The 12,233-nt window shown below is 40.3% G+C and overlaps 1 long non-coding RNA gene across 1 annotated transcript; it reads left to right on the plus strand.

The window, feature by feature from the left end:
• The first annotated feature begins 2,383 nt into the window (after positions 1–2,383).
• Positions 2,384–4,524, plus strand: LOC140682442 (uncharacterized). Its single transcript, XR_012054209.1, has 2 exons — positions 2,384–2,648; positions 3,812–4,524. It is a non-coding gene; the product is annotated as an uncharacterized lncRNA (long non-coding RNA).
• Positions 4,525–12,233: the final 7,709 nt, after the last annotated feature.

Raw genomic sequence — 12,233 nt, forward strand, 5'->3', positions numbered from 1 at the left:
CACCCCTGATATTGCAGTTGGGCCTCTGTGCATCCCTCCCTGCCAGAACTGGCATCAGTTACCAACTGTGGTGGTTACTCACTTCATATCCATTCTAGCAGCAGAAAAGAAATAATAAAAGCCTTGCCCTGGCATGCATCAGCCAGAGCTAGAAAGCATATGTGCAGCTTGTTCCAGAGACTCCTCCACAACTATGGAAAATGGTTTTATTCTGTCTTGAAGGATTTTTTCTCCAAGGTATTGTGCAAGCCATGACAAATGAGTCACTCCTTAACAAGCAATTTTTATCAATTAATGATACTTCATACTGACAAGCCTCAGGGCTTTACTGATTATTTGGTGGATTTTAATTATGCCTTCAGACACACTTGATCCTTTCTGATGGGGAGAGATGACTACTGGGACAGGTGTTTTTCTCACTTGCTTTTCTTGTAGTGATTCCACATGATGCTGGCATGAGCCTGACTGCCAGCAGAGTCTGCTTTCAGCTATGATGTAGGATCTTCCCTCAGCCCCGCAACCAAATTATCTAAATAGCCTACAGGAGTCCCTATGCTCAACCATAACCAGCCCTCAGGTCCAAACTGCTTCTACTTTAATGCAGGGCAGGCATGTCAGATTTTGGGGTTCATATTCTGGTGTCTCTACTCCCATGGTGCAGTTTCTCTGTTACTTCTCAGCCTTCTGACATGCCAAACTAGTGCACTCCAAATGTGAGCACTCCTCATTTTCCACCAATGAATTTAATCATATACAGCAGTAAACTGAAAAGCTTCTCAATTATGCAAACATGGATGCAAATGAAGAATATGAAACTTGGCAAAGATCCTTAGAGGGCAGCAGAAGGTGGAGCATGCCATGATACAGAGGCCATTCAGGAGAATGCACGGAGACTGCTGACGCTGGCTGCAGCCTCTCTGGGTGCCACCTGCATGCCCCAGGTCACAGGAACAAGGACACACTTAAGCACAGGCTGCTGCTTCTCTGTTGTAGGACAAAAGGATTGCAGTGGGAATGTGGATTGCAAGCCCCATTCTCTGCCCTCACAGGTCAGTATGTCATGCTGTTCTTTTGAACTCAAGAAACACTGCATAAAAATCTCTTCCTTTATGTCATCCTTGCTTTACTTGAATGGCTACTCCAGAGCAGACTGGTTTAGAGAAGAGGAACATTTTTAATTCCCAGCCTACCTGTATTTATGTCTAGCGTGCAAAGTAGTTTGCTTATACTGACTGTCCCTTTTCCAAAGTGTTTCTGCTTCACCTCCATTGTACAATTATGAACAACAACAACTGTGCTACACCTCCTACTGTCTCCTATTAATAGGCTGGCCAAGTTAAGAGTCACCAGCCTTCTCTCACAGGAGAGACTGCCCCTTCTTCTGCCTCTTCTGCCACTACAATGTGCTCTCCCAAGCTGTGACCAGCCCAGTGGGCAGGACTCTGTGGAACACCCTGTTGCTGCAGGCATGGCCTCTTCTGGGCTTCTCTTTGGGGGCTCCCTTAACAGGGAAGCCCTCTTGGAGTAGTTTTGTGTTAGGAACAAGTGACGCATTGGACTTTTTTTTGGCCTTTAGCTTCTGTTTATTGTTATTTTATTAAAACTTTAGTACACTGCACTAGATTTTGCATGTAGGAAAAACAGCACAAAAATGGCCTTAGATGTATAGTTTTAAGGTCTTTTAAGGTTGAATCAAAACTAAACTACCTAATTAAGAAATTACACAGATTATTTTCTCTTTTAATTTAATAACTGATCTCTTAAGACTTGTAATGTGGACTTTTTTGTCTAATTGTAAGGTACCATTTAAATTTATGAAGAAGGAAGAAAAAGGAACTTGAGACAACACTCTATACTCTATCTTGTTTCATATGTATTACTACATTCTAAAAATTAAGTTTTCTACCTTGTGATATTACATACTTCTAACAAACAACACACTCATAATTTTAGTGTTATTAATCAATTCTAAAGTTTTTTTCTACAGCCCTAGGTCAAATGTAGTGTTTTCTTGTAAGCCTGTGCATTTTAGCACAGAAAGTTTAAAATTCTCAGCATCTAGGATTCTAACAGTCCTCCAAACACATTTGCTTTTCACATGATTGCCTCTTGTGGTGGTTCATTCTTCCATCTGTAATCACATGCCTTCCTGTCTGGATGGCAACAGTAAGGGCCTTGCTATCACATGGGTTATGTAATTCTCAAAAATATAATCTTTCATTATATTGACATTCATCCTGTCTCTAATACTGTAGTAGTGAAGTTATCTCTCCAACAGGATATCCAAGCCTCTTTTCATGTCACCACACGTGTTCAGGACTTTAACGATTCTCACCAACACTGCTCATATTTATTGTGCTGAATTCACTAATGGAAATATTTAAAAAGATGGGTCTGAAGACTAAGGAATTTCTCACTACCAACCTTTCCTTGATTTAATGTTTTGCAGTGCCTCCATTTATTCCACAGACATAAGATGACAAGAACTGACAAAAGAGCTCATGGAACTATGCAAAAAGGCAGCTCCAGCCCAGGCAGATTGCAGTTGGGATCTGCAGGCAATGACTTTGTTACAAGTCAGCATCAAGTTGCTCTGATGGCAGCCAGTGAACAATTGATTTGTGAGAGTAGTGGTGGGAGCATGTGAGGTGATTACTAAAGTGTTGTGGCTGCAGAATGTTTGGTTTTCCTATCACCCCTGCAGTGAGGGTCAGCTTGAGGAGAGGACAGTCCCTCTGTCCCCCTCACTAGGTGCTGGTGATGGCATTTACAAATGTTCCATTCCTGTATGGACAGCAACTGTGCAACACAGGCTCTGTGGACAAATCACTGTGAAAGAGAAGGCTTATTTGACCAGGTGGGCAAAATCAGCTGCTCCTGTATGAGCAGTTTCAAGTGTGCCCAGCGTGCCCACAGCTCCCAGTATCTTTCCTAGTAAACCCCCAGATCCATCCCTGGCCATGGCAGCGAGCACACTTCTGAGTAATGCCTGAGCATGGTCAGAGCAGTGTGGCTGGTTTGCTTGGGAGGATGAGGCCATTTTTTAGCATAGATGTAAGCAACTCAGTGCCAGTTGGCCTCTACACCTGGGAGCATTCCTTGGCACATCTGATTTATTTTTATAGGCACAGGCTTTGTGAATACTGCTGTGGTATACCTTGGCAGTGTGTATGGTACTATGTGGCCCAGACTTATTTGAATATGAAAACATTATTTTTTTTTACCTTTAAAAATATGAGTACCTGCTTATATATTTTATATATTGGGGGAGGGGGGGTTGGGGCAGGGGAATCAGTGTATTCTCTAGTCTGGCTGATGAGGCCATTCCCTGCTATGAGAGCACCTGGCAGGAGATGGCTCAGCTGTGCACTGATCTGCTGCTTAATGGATTCAGAACCAGTTTTAGGCAAAATGAAAGCAAAATGGACACTACCTGTAACCCAGCTGAGATGCCAGGAAGCCTGGTGCTCTTCAAAGTAGTGGGGTAAGAGCTAAATGGCACAATATTTACAAGGGTAACGCAAAGAGCTTTCATTGGCATAGGCTTAGAGCACCATCAGTTTGCAGGGCTGGCACAGGCAAATAAACAGCTCATCTGTCATCACTGGGAGCAGTCCAGAAGAGGTAGGCATTGAAAGGGCTTTGTGTGCCTGGAGCTTTGTGTGGCAAGCGGCAGTGCACAATGAAACGGGATAAGGAAATGTGATGCTGCATTACTTTGTCACATCCGTGCCAACTGGCAACTGCTTTAAGCAATTTTGGAATCTATTAAAAGTTTGGGTGAGCCTGCTTATTTCTTGTGTTTCCTTAGGTACATATCTGCCAACAGAGTGTGGAGCTATAGTCTTCATTAAAGCAAGAAAAGGATGTTTAAAAAGAGTGAAACAACATTGTTAAGAACTGATCAAACTGACATTGAACTGCAAACTGACTTTTGCAGCAAAGTTTGCAAATGTCAGCAAAGTGCCTGTGATGCTGTCTGTGGGGAGGATCCCAGCCCTGTGCATCACTCTCCAGTGATGGGGTTACATGTTACCAGTATTTCTGCTCTTCTATTCACTGTTGCAGTGGGCAGAAGAGGAAGAGGCCCAAGCCCCTGCCAGTATCCTGACGGACCCCTGTCCACCACAGCATTTTTCAGGAGCTTTCTCAGGTTGGAATGCAATAGTAAAGAAATGGTGGTAGAGCTGGAGAGATCTGCTGCACAGTCCCCTCTGCTTATGGTTCCTCTCCCTCCAGTTACCCATGTGGTGCTCTGATACCACCTTACCCTCTCTGGCCATCAGCAACCTGTCCCTGTCTCCTCTAGCTCCTGGGTCATGGTGGTCACTGAGCTCAGACTCAACCTTTACATTCTTGTAGTTTCCTTGTTTTCCTCCTCTCTCCTGGTATTTGAGGTCCTCTTTCCCAAAGTCCCCACTGGCTGCTGTAGCCTAGGAAAACTGCAGATCCTGGTTTACAACAAAGGAATCACAGTATTGAATTTGTCCTGGAAAAGTAATAAAAGAAAATACCTTTTTGTGCTCTTTGCTACAGCAAGACCACAGCTAGATACTTCTGACAGTTCACTAAACCTTTATTTCCTCTTTCAATATATGTCTATCAGAAGTGTTTGTCACCTAAGTTATTTGATAGCACAAACAATAGCAATGGTTTGAGATTCCAGTTATATTTATAAAACTTAAGAGAATAGTTTTTAGCTTGGCAGAATACCTGGGCACAATTCAAACATGACCTCTTCTGGCAGTTATGATCTTCATATCATAGTGCATCCAGGGTTTTATTTATTAGCAGGTGCTAAGTGTGAAAAGGTAATTACTTTTTCAGCTCTCACATAAAAGTGTTTCTATGCTAAAAAGCCTTTTGTCATTTGGTGGTGGAGCAGCAAATCAGTGGATGAAGACCAACTGCAAGTTACAAGAGGGGTAAAAAATGCAGTGACATCAGGCTTCATCAGCCAAGAACAAAAAAAAGAAGCAAATATAAACAGGATACTGAAGAGTGGGATAGAAGCCTGTTCACCAGAGTTCTGTCTTCACTTTTAACCCCCATGTTCAGTGGGCACAGAGAGGGACCAGGTACCCCTCCAGGGACTTTTCCAGTGGGCACAGTCAGCAGAGTTTGTAACAGAGACAGCTCAGGACCCCATCTGCATAATGGTAATAATGTCCTAAATTCAGTGAATGCTGTGCATAGACAGAATACAGATACACAGTCACTTCTGCTGTCTGCCGAAAAGTCAGTATTTTATTAAAGACCAATACAAAAAAAAATCCCTAGCTGCAGGCTTGGATAATAGCTCTCCATCTGGGGTTGCTCTTGCTAGTGATGGCAGAGGAAGCCATTACTTCTTCCCTTGACCAGACAAAAGCCATCTCATAGCAAACACAAGCTACCAAAATAATTTCAATCACTGGTCATGGGATTACATGGAATATTTCTCCAGGCAACATCAGCTTGGCGTCAGCTGTGACTTCAGTGCTGATAACGTTCCTGCCTTCTCTGCTTTGTTCTTAAATTTTACCCAAACAGCCCAGAAGACTGGGATCCAGTCCTGCTTCCTCTGCTGCCTGAGCTTTAAGACTGCTGCAAGTCTCATCCTCAGTTAGAAGTGCAGATAGGCTGCAACAGCCACCAAATGTGGCTGTGGGGCCCATGCTGGATGAAGCATTTGGCAATCTTATGTTAGGGAAATTATCCCTGATGTCTTAGCTTGCAGGCAGCCTGAAATAGCCGCCTGGAACAAAGTCTATGCTTGTAGACAGATGGTATAGTGCAGTGTGGGTAAAAGCCAAACAAAAGCCTGTGGTAGCACTACAAGTAACCCAATGTGGACAGGGAAGCTTCATTCATAATGCTTTCACAAGATTTTAGGTCTGTTTTCCCACACAGCATCTCTCTCTTGCCACTTTTCTAGGCCTACCACATCTGTGCATTCAGGTGCAAGAGCTTTGAGGGAAGCTTTTTTTGTGGGGAGTGAAAGACACTTGCAGAATTCCTTACATCATGTGTGTGCACAAATGCCTCCTGTCCAACAGGCTGTTTCTACCACAGGGAGGGGGGAACGAGGTGCCTACTTAGTCACACAAATATAAATAAATACAAATATAAATAAATCACTGACCACAGGAAAAAAGAACCTATTTCTCAATGGGGAGCAGTGACAGTTTTAAGGAACTTGAACTGATAAGAATTTATTGTAGGATACATAAACATCAATCTGATCATAGCCCATGTGGCATGCTTTGTCCTGGGACACAGTAACATCACTTAGGTTTATGAGTTTTCATTAAAGCAGAGGGGGAGCATAACTACTCATATGCATGAGATGAGTCTGATTCTCTCCTGCCTACTTAAACTTAGGTAAGAAGCTGTCCTTTGGGAGAAAAAACAAAATTGCATTAGTACGTGTGGGAACTTAAGAATCAGACTTGTCAATCAGGGCTTTCACTGCATGGGTAGTACAGTCAGTAATGGATATCAGCTGGCATATGACCAGGATTTCTCAGTTTGTCTAGAACTTCTTCATTGTCATTTTGACCAGAATGTATCACTGCAATGTTGTTAACGGTGCCAGCACAGCTCTGTGCATGGCTAAGCATTCCTGAGTAAAACTGGCTCTGCTTCTGTGCAATGGATGTATTTCCCTGATCAATTTATACTTAAGCATGGAAAATCAAGAAAAGTGGTAATAGTATTTTTCTGGGTAGTTGTAGCTAATGCTTTCTCTGCTTTTCACTGATGGCCTGGGAAGAATGGTTTTGCTACCACTGAACCATGAGGGGAAGAGAGGAAAGGTACAGAACAGCTGGGTTTAATGAGCTGGAACAAATATAAGTGTCACCCTGTTCTTTTAAAAGTTTTAAAATTATTTTAAAAGTAGATGATGTATTACATGAAATAACTCACGCACGCACACTAAGATTAAAAGAGTAAAAGGAAGTAAAAGGAGTGAACTTCATTTCTGACCTTGCAATATACAGAATTCTAAAAGTGGAAGTGGATGGGAGGATGACATTGCTACATCTCCAACCACACTGGTTAAACTAAGAGTCAATCAATTTTCTCTTATCACAAAGAAGAATGCAAAACAATTATTATTTACATGACAGTGTGTGACAAACTCCCATAGAAATATGTAAACATTAGAAGGTATAGAAAACATTTAGAAGAACTTTAAAACTTTAAAAAAAACAAAGTAACATATAAGTATTAAAGCAGCATGTACACTTGTCATGCAAAGAGGAGTTACATGTATATAAATGACAAACAATTTAAATCAAGACTTAAGTTACAGAGTTTACAACTGACATTATACCCCAAAAAGAGTCAAAATTTGGTGTCTTAAATTCTGTCATTGAAAACAAACAAATCCATAGCAATTTAAGTTATGAGGGTATAAACTATCAATCTATATTTTTATCTGTGGTGAATTTTTCATTTTGGACTAGGTCATGGTTTACTTTTACAGCTATCTGTTCCTCTTCTCTTGAATTTTACATTAGGTTATCTGGGTGTTTGCAAGGCAAATTCCTAGAGTGCTAGTTGAGCAATCATTTATTCTTTTGAGGACTACTCCAGAGGTGATGCATTAACATTTTTGAGTCTTTGTGTAGCATTTATGTGAAGCCGGAAAGGAAAAAAATATCTTTAATCCATTGAAGAGAAATGTTAGTAGAAAGAGAAGTAGAAGAGAAATGATAGTTTTATAATTTCAGTGAAAGCATTAAAATAAATCATATGTTAAGAGGATCTCCATACTTCAACTCTAATTCAATCTTAAATGACAGGATCTGGTATTGGGAATACAGACTTTTCGCTGTGGGATTAAAGGTGTCAATTTATATTTATGCAAATAAATTAAACTGCTTCATTTTAGACTGAGATTAACTGTTTTTCTTTCTGGTAGCTTGACAGTTTCCAGTATTTAAATGAGCCTCGGATGAGATCATGATGGAAAAAAATTCAATCTGTAATTTATTCTTTAAATCAATGCAAACCGTTAGTACTAGGGTTAGAAATTTAATAAAACATAATGATTATTAAAGTGGCTTAGAGGAAATAAAATGTCCCAAAAAGGTGCTGCTTTTGCAATGATGACAGTATCTGTGTATAAAATTTGAAAGAGCTTTTCCTAATTCCCCATGAAAAATTACTATTTCACTTTTAGGGATTCAGTCCATAAAAGTCTCCCCCTACCATCCAACAGCCACCTGGAGACAGGTGGGCAGCAAGCACCACTAACAACTGTTCCCAGGCCAGTGAAATCACATTAACTCCAGAGGGGATTCAGCCTCAGAGAACTCAGCTTGTTTTGTTGAGTGGCTGGTGCTTGGCTGCTCTTTGTAAGGTGTCTCCTGCCAAAAACTCCTCCCAGCAGATGGTAACAGCTGGGTTTTGCCTGACTTCGGAAAACTACAGAAGGAACCCTTGTCAAGGGCCTATTGTGTGATCCAATGGCTTTTCCTTGTGAGAGAGCTTTTGTTGCACAAGGCATGATGTACTCAGGGTTTCTGGGAGCACATGGGTTGAGTCGCCTGCCTTGGTTTAGCAGAATATTGTCTGGATCCCGGGACACAGGATACATCCCAGTGATCCAGATGGAATCTGACCTTTGTGAATGTGAAATATATTCCTTCAAATAAATGAAGTCTCTTCTTACTGTTGATGTTAAAAATATTTTGACACTGGATATTTTTAATTGCTGTAAGAGAGGCCCTTGAGACACTGTAAGGATATATAAGGAAAAGCAGGAGTTCCTGACTCTCTGTGGTAGTCTTTTTATTAATGTGTGGACCTATGCCACACAATGTTCCATACAACAGATGACTATGTAAATTACTTATCTCACTCCATATGTAGATTGCAAATGATCAGTTGAAGCTAAAATCATACAAAAATATGTTTCGATTGTGTGTATAAATAAATCACATTTCCTTTTTTTTTTTTTTTTGCTTTTCTAGCAATGGCTTTATTTTACTCATATTATGCTGTCAATTAATTTTTAACTCTCCAGAGAGTTCTCTGGATTAACCAGGAGCCTAATTAACAGGTCTGTAATGGCTCATCGAGCTATATTTTCAAGTCCTGGTTGACATCCAATACTTAAGAATCCAAATTTCATTCAAAGTGTATTTCCCTGACTGCAACTTGAGCACCAATTAGAGCTGTAGCACATGCTAGTTTCTGGACACTTAAAACAATTCTAGTTAAAAGAAGTTGACTTCAACTTTTCATCTTTATTCAGAGATAAATTACCACACACTAAATCGCAGCTGTTTAAAGCAGATAAGGAAGGAAAAGGTTCTGCAGGCACAGAGATTTGTGTTATCTTATGTTAACATCAAAATAGCGAGTCAGATCCTGTATTTTTGGGGCAGTTCTGATGCTTATAACAACAGTCAAAACACAGCTCTTATGTGACATTTTAAATGTCACTTAAGAAATGAGGTTCTGGTGTTCCTGTTGTCTTCATGTGGGGCCTGTCTACCTCTAATCCCTCATCTTTTTATATTGAACGAGGTGCCCAGTCAGAAGCACATGGGACAGATAATTATTTAAATCCATTTAAATTTAATTTAAGTTTAATGGAGATAAGAAGCAGGATGGGAGGTACAAGCTGCTCTTTACTTTACTACAGGAATGACTTGACCATGAAGAGTGTAACTGTATAGCTAATTTAGAGTCCTCACAAAGAAGTGTTATATCCGCCTGAAGTTCAGAAAACACTTGGATAGATACTTTTATATCTTCTTAGACATGAGGAAGTTAATACCATTAGCTCTGCCGCTCAAAGAAGTGTTTTCTTAGTTGTGCTTAATACCAGAGATCCACCTGTGACTAAGTGACTAAGGCAGATGGATGTAGCACAACAGGCAAAGATCTGTCTCTAAATTCTTCAAGTGTCAATGTGAGACCTGATTTTCACAGTTCAGACCGAGAACAATTTTGTTGTATCTCAGAGAAGGACACAGCTTTTCTCCAGCAGTAAGTCTCTCACTAAAAACCTCATACCAATGTGCATATAGGTAACTAGAGGGAAAAAATAGGTGCAGATTTTGCTGTAGCCTTTATGACTGTAAATCATGAGGAATGTATTTCATACACAGTTGGATTAAACTAGATTTACAGTAGTGCTACCAGAAGGATACAGGCTTGGGGTCTTGAGGTGCCCTGACACAGTGATTTATTTAGCTGTGGGAATTGTCTTCAGATAATTACATAACAGACAGGTGTGGCTACACAGAGGAGTAATCAAAATTAGTGAATTTATTCACTAATATTAACATCTACCAATTAATGCTTTGTTACTGTCCAGATCCCAGATGAGTTCTGACCAGTATATTCCTGCTGTGATTCCAGCAAGTTCCAAATTCAGCTGTGGCCAGGCAGCCACACCAGGCAAAGGACTGCCATATGAGTCAAGTCTGCTATATGAGGGAAAGCAGAAATGGGTTTGTTCAGCCTTGAGAAAAGACCACATAGGGGACACCTTATCACTATCATTCTGTAATTAAAAGGTAGCTACAAAAAAGATAGAGACTCCTTTTTTTTTTTCATGAGTCACATGCAAAAGATGAGAGGTGAAGGGTACAAGTCACTACTAGTGAGCTTTTGACAGGAAATAAATTTTTCACAATGAGAGAACTCAGCCATTGGCATAATGTCCATGGGGAAGTTGTGGATTCCCCAACACCAGACACTTTTAAGAACCAGCTGGACAGGGTTCTGGGTCATCTTGGCTCTTGCTTTTGCCAAGAAAGGCTGGATAAGATGATCCTTGAGGTTCTTTCCAACATGGTATTTCTATGAGTTTATCAAATATAAGAAAGCCACAAATATTGAGGGATCCCTCTTGTGCACTTGTTCACTCCAGGAGTCAAGGGTTAAGGGAGCAGAGCTGAAGTAAAGCTGCTGTACTTAACAGCCCCTGATAAACATATTCTTCATAATTTTTCATAATCCTGTTTAAAAGCAGTTTATAATTTTGAGCTCACTTTTATGACTCCTTCCTGTGAAACTTGAAAAGAGCCTCACACATTTCTACCTGCCTGCAGAGACATTTGTAGAGTGCATTTCAAAGTTGTTTCACAAGCATCTATGTAATTGAAATATTGCATTCATAGCTACATCACCCAGCTGGAGAATACCTTGGGAAAACTCTGACCAATTATAGCAAAATCTTATCACTCAAATTTCAACAGTCCAGCTCTAAAGAATTTGTCACATAAATTTAAAGAAATGTGAACAATCCATGAACAGAAAATAGCCAATTACATTCAGTTAGTCACATGAGTTTCTTTAGATGTGCCCCATCCAAATATGGATCAATCTCTCAATATTTTCTTGTGGAAGCTGGAAAGATTTAAACCATGTATTTTTACCTTTGTCTACAGAAACTTCCCCTTTCAGACAGTACCAGTACACTGCCACTGTAATTCTGGTTTTAAATACTGACATGGAACAAATAAACACTACTCTTGTTCTTTGTGTGCCTTGCAGCACAAATTTCTGTTTTGTATCATCTAAGGTCCTCCAGATCTGTTTCAGTGTTCCGCTTTACCTTTTTGTTTCAGTGTTCCACCTTTACCCTTTGTTACCTAGCAGTTTGTAGTGTGCAGGAAATGATAAATTGCTCTAGTTTCAAGTGGAGAACATCTGTGTTTGTTTCCTGGGGGATAGCAAAGCTGATATTATTTCCCTCTCTGTGTGAAGCTGCTGTGTGCTTCTTCCAAATGGCTGCAGTAGCCAATGGAGTGATCTACATTTAAGTAGCCTGGGAGTCTAATTCTCTAAGGAACATTTATTTGAGCAAATTAAAGAAAGAAAGAAAAATTATCAGACTTATTATTATTTTTATTGTTATTATTGTTATTGTTATTATTATTAAGCACTGTGCAGTGGAAAAACCCCATACTCTTTCCACCTACAGTGCTTCATCAAATTATCTGATTGTTTAGCTAAATCCAGAGTACCAAAGCCCTTTGTAATAACAACAACAAAAACCTGCTGGATAAGAGCCAAATGAAGAAGGCTGTGAATGTGGACATATTTTAGGACAGGAGCTGCTTCATTCTGGTTAAGGACTGCTATCCCAGGGCAGGGCAGCACATCCCAGGTGCATCAGGACATTTCTGCAGCTTTGCCCCAAGATAACTTCTCATGGTGGCAACCAACAACACTGAGATCTTTTTGGGAATAGTCCAATGAGGAAAGATGTGTTTCTTCTCTCT

The sequence above is a fragment of the Taeniopygia guttata genome, chromosome 2 (assembly GCF_048771995.1).
Source record: "Taeniopygia guttata chromosome 2, bTaeGut7.mat, whole genome shotgun sequence".
Taxonomy (NCBI): Eukaryota; Metazoa; Chordata; class Aves; order Passeriformes; family Estrildidae; genus Taeniopygia; species Taeniopygia guttata.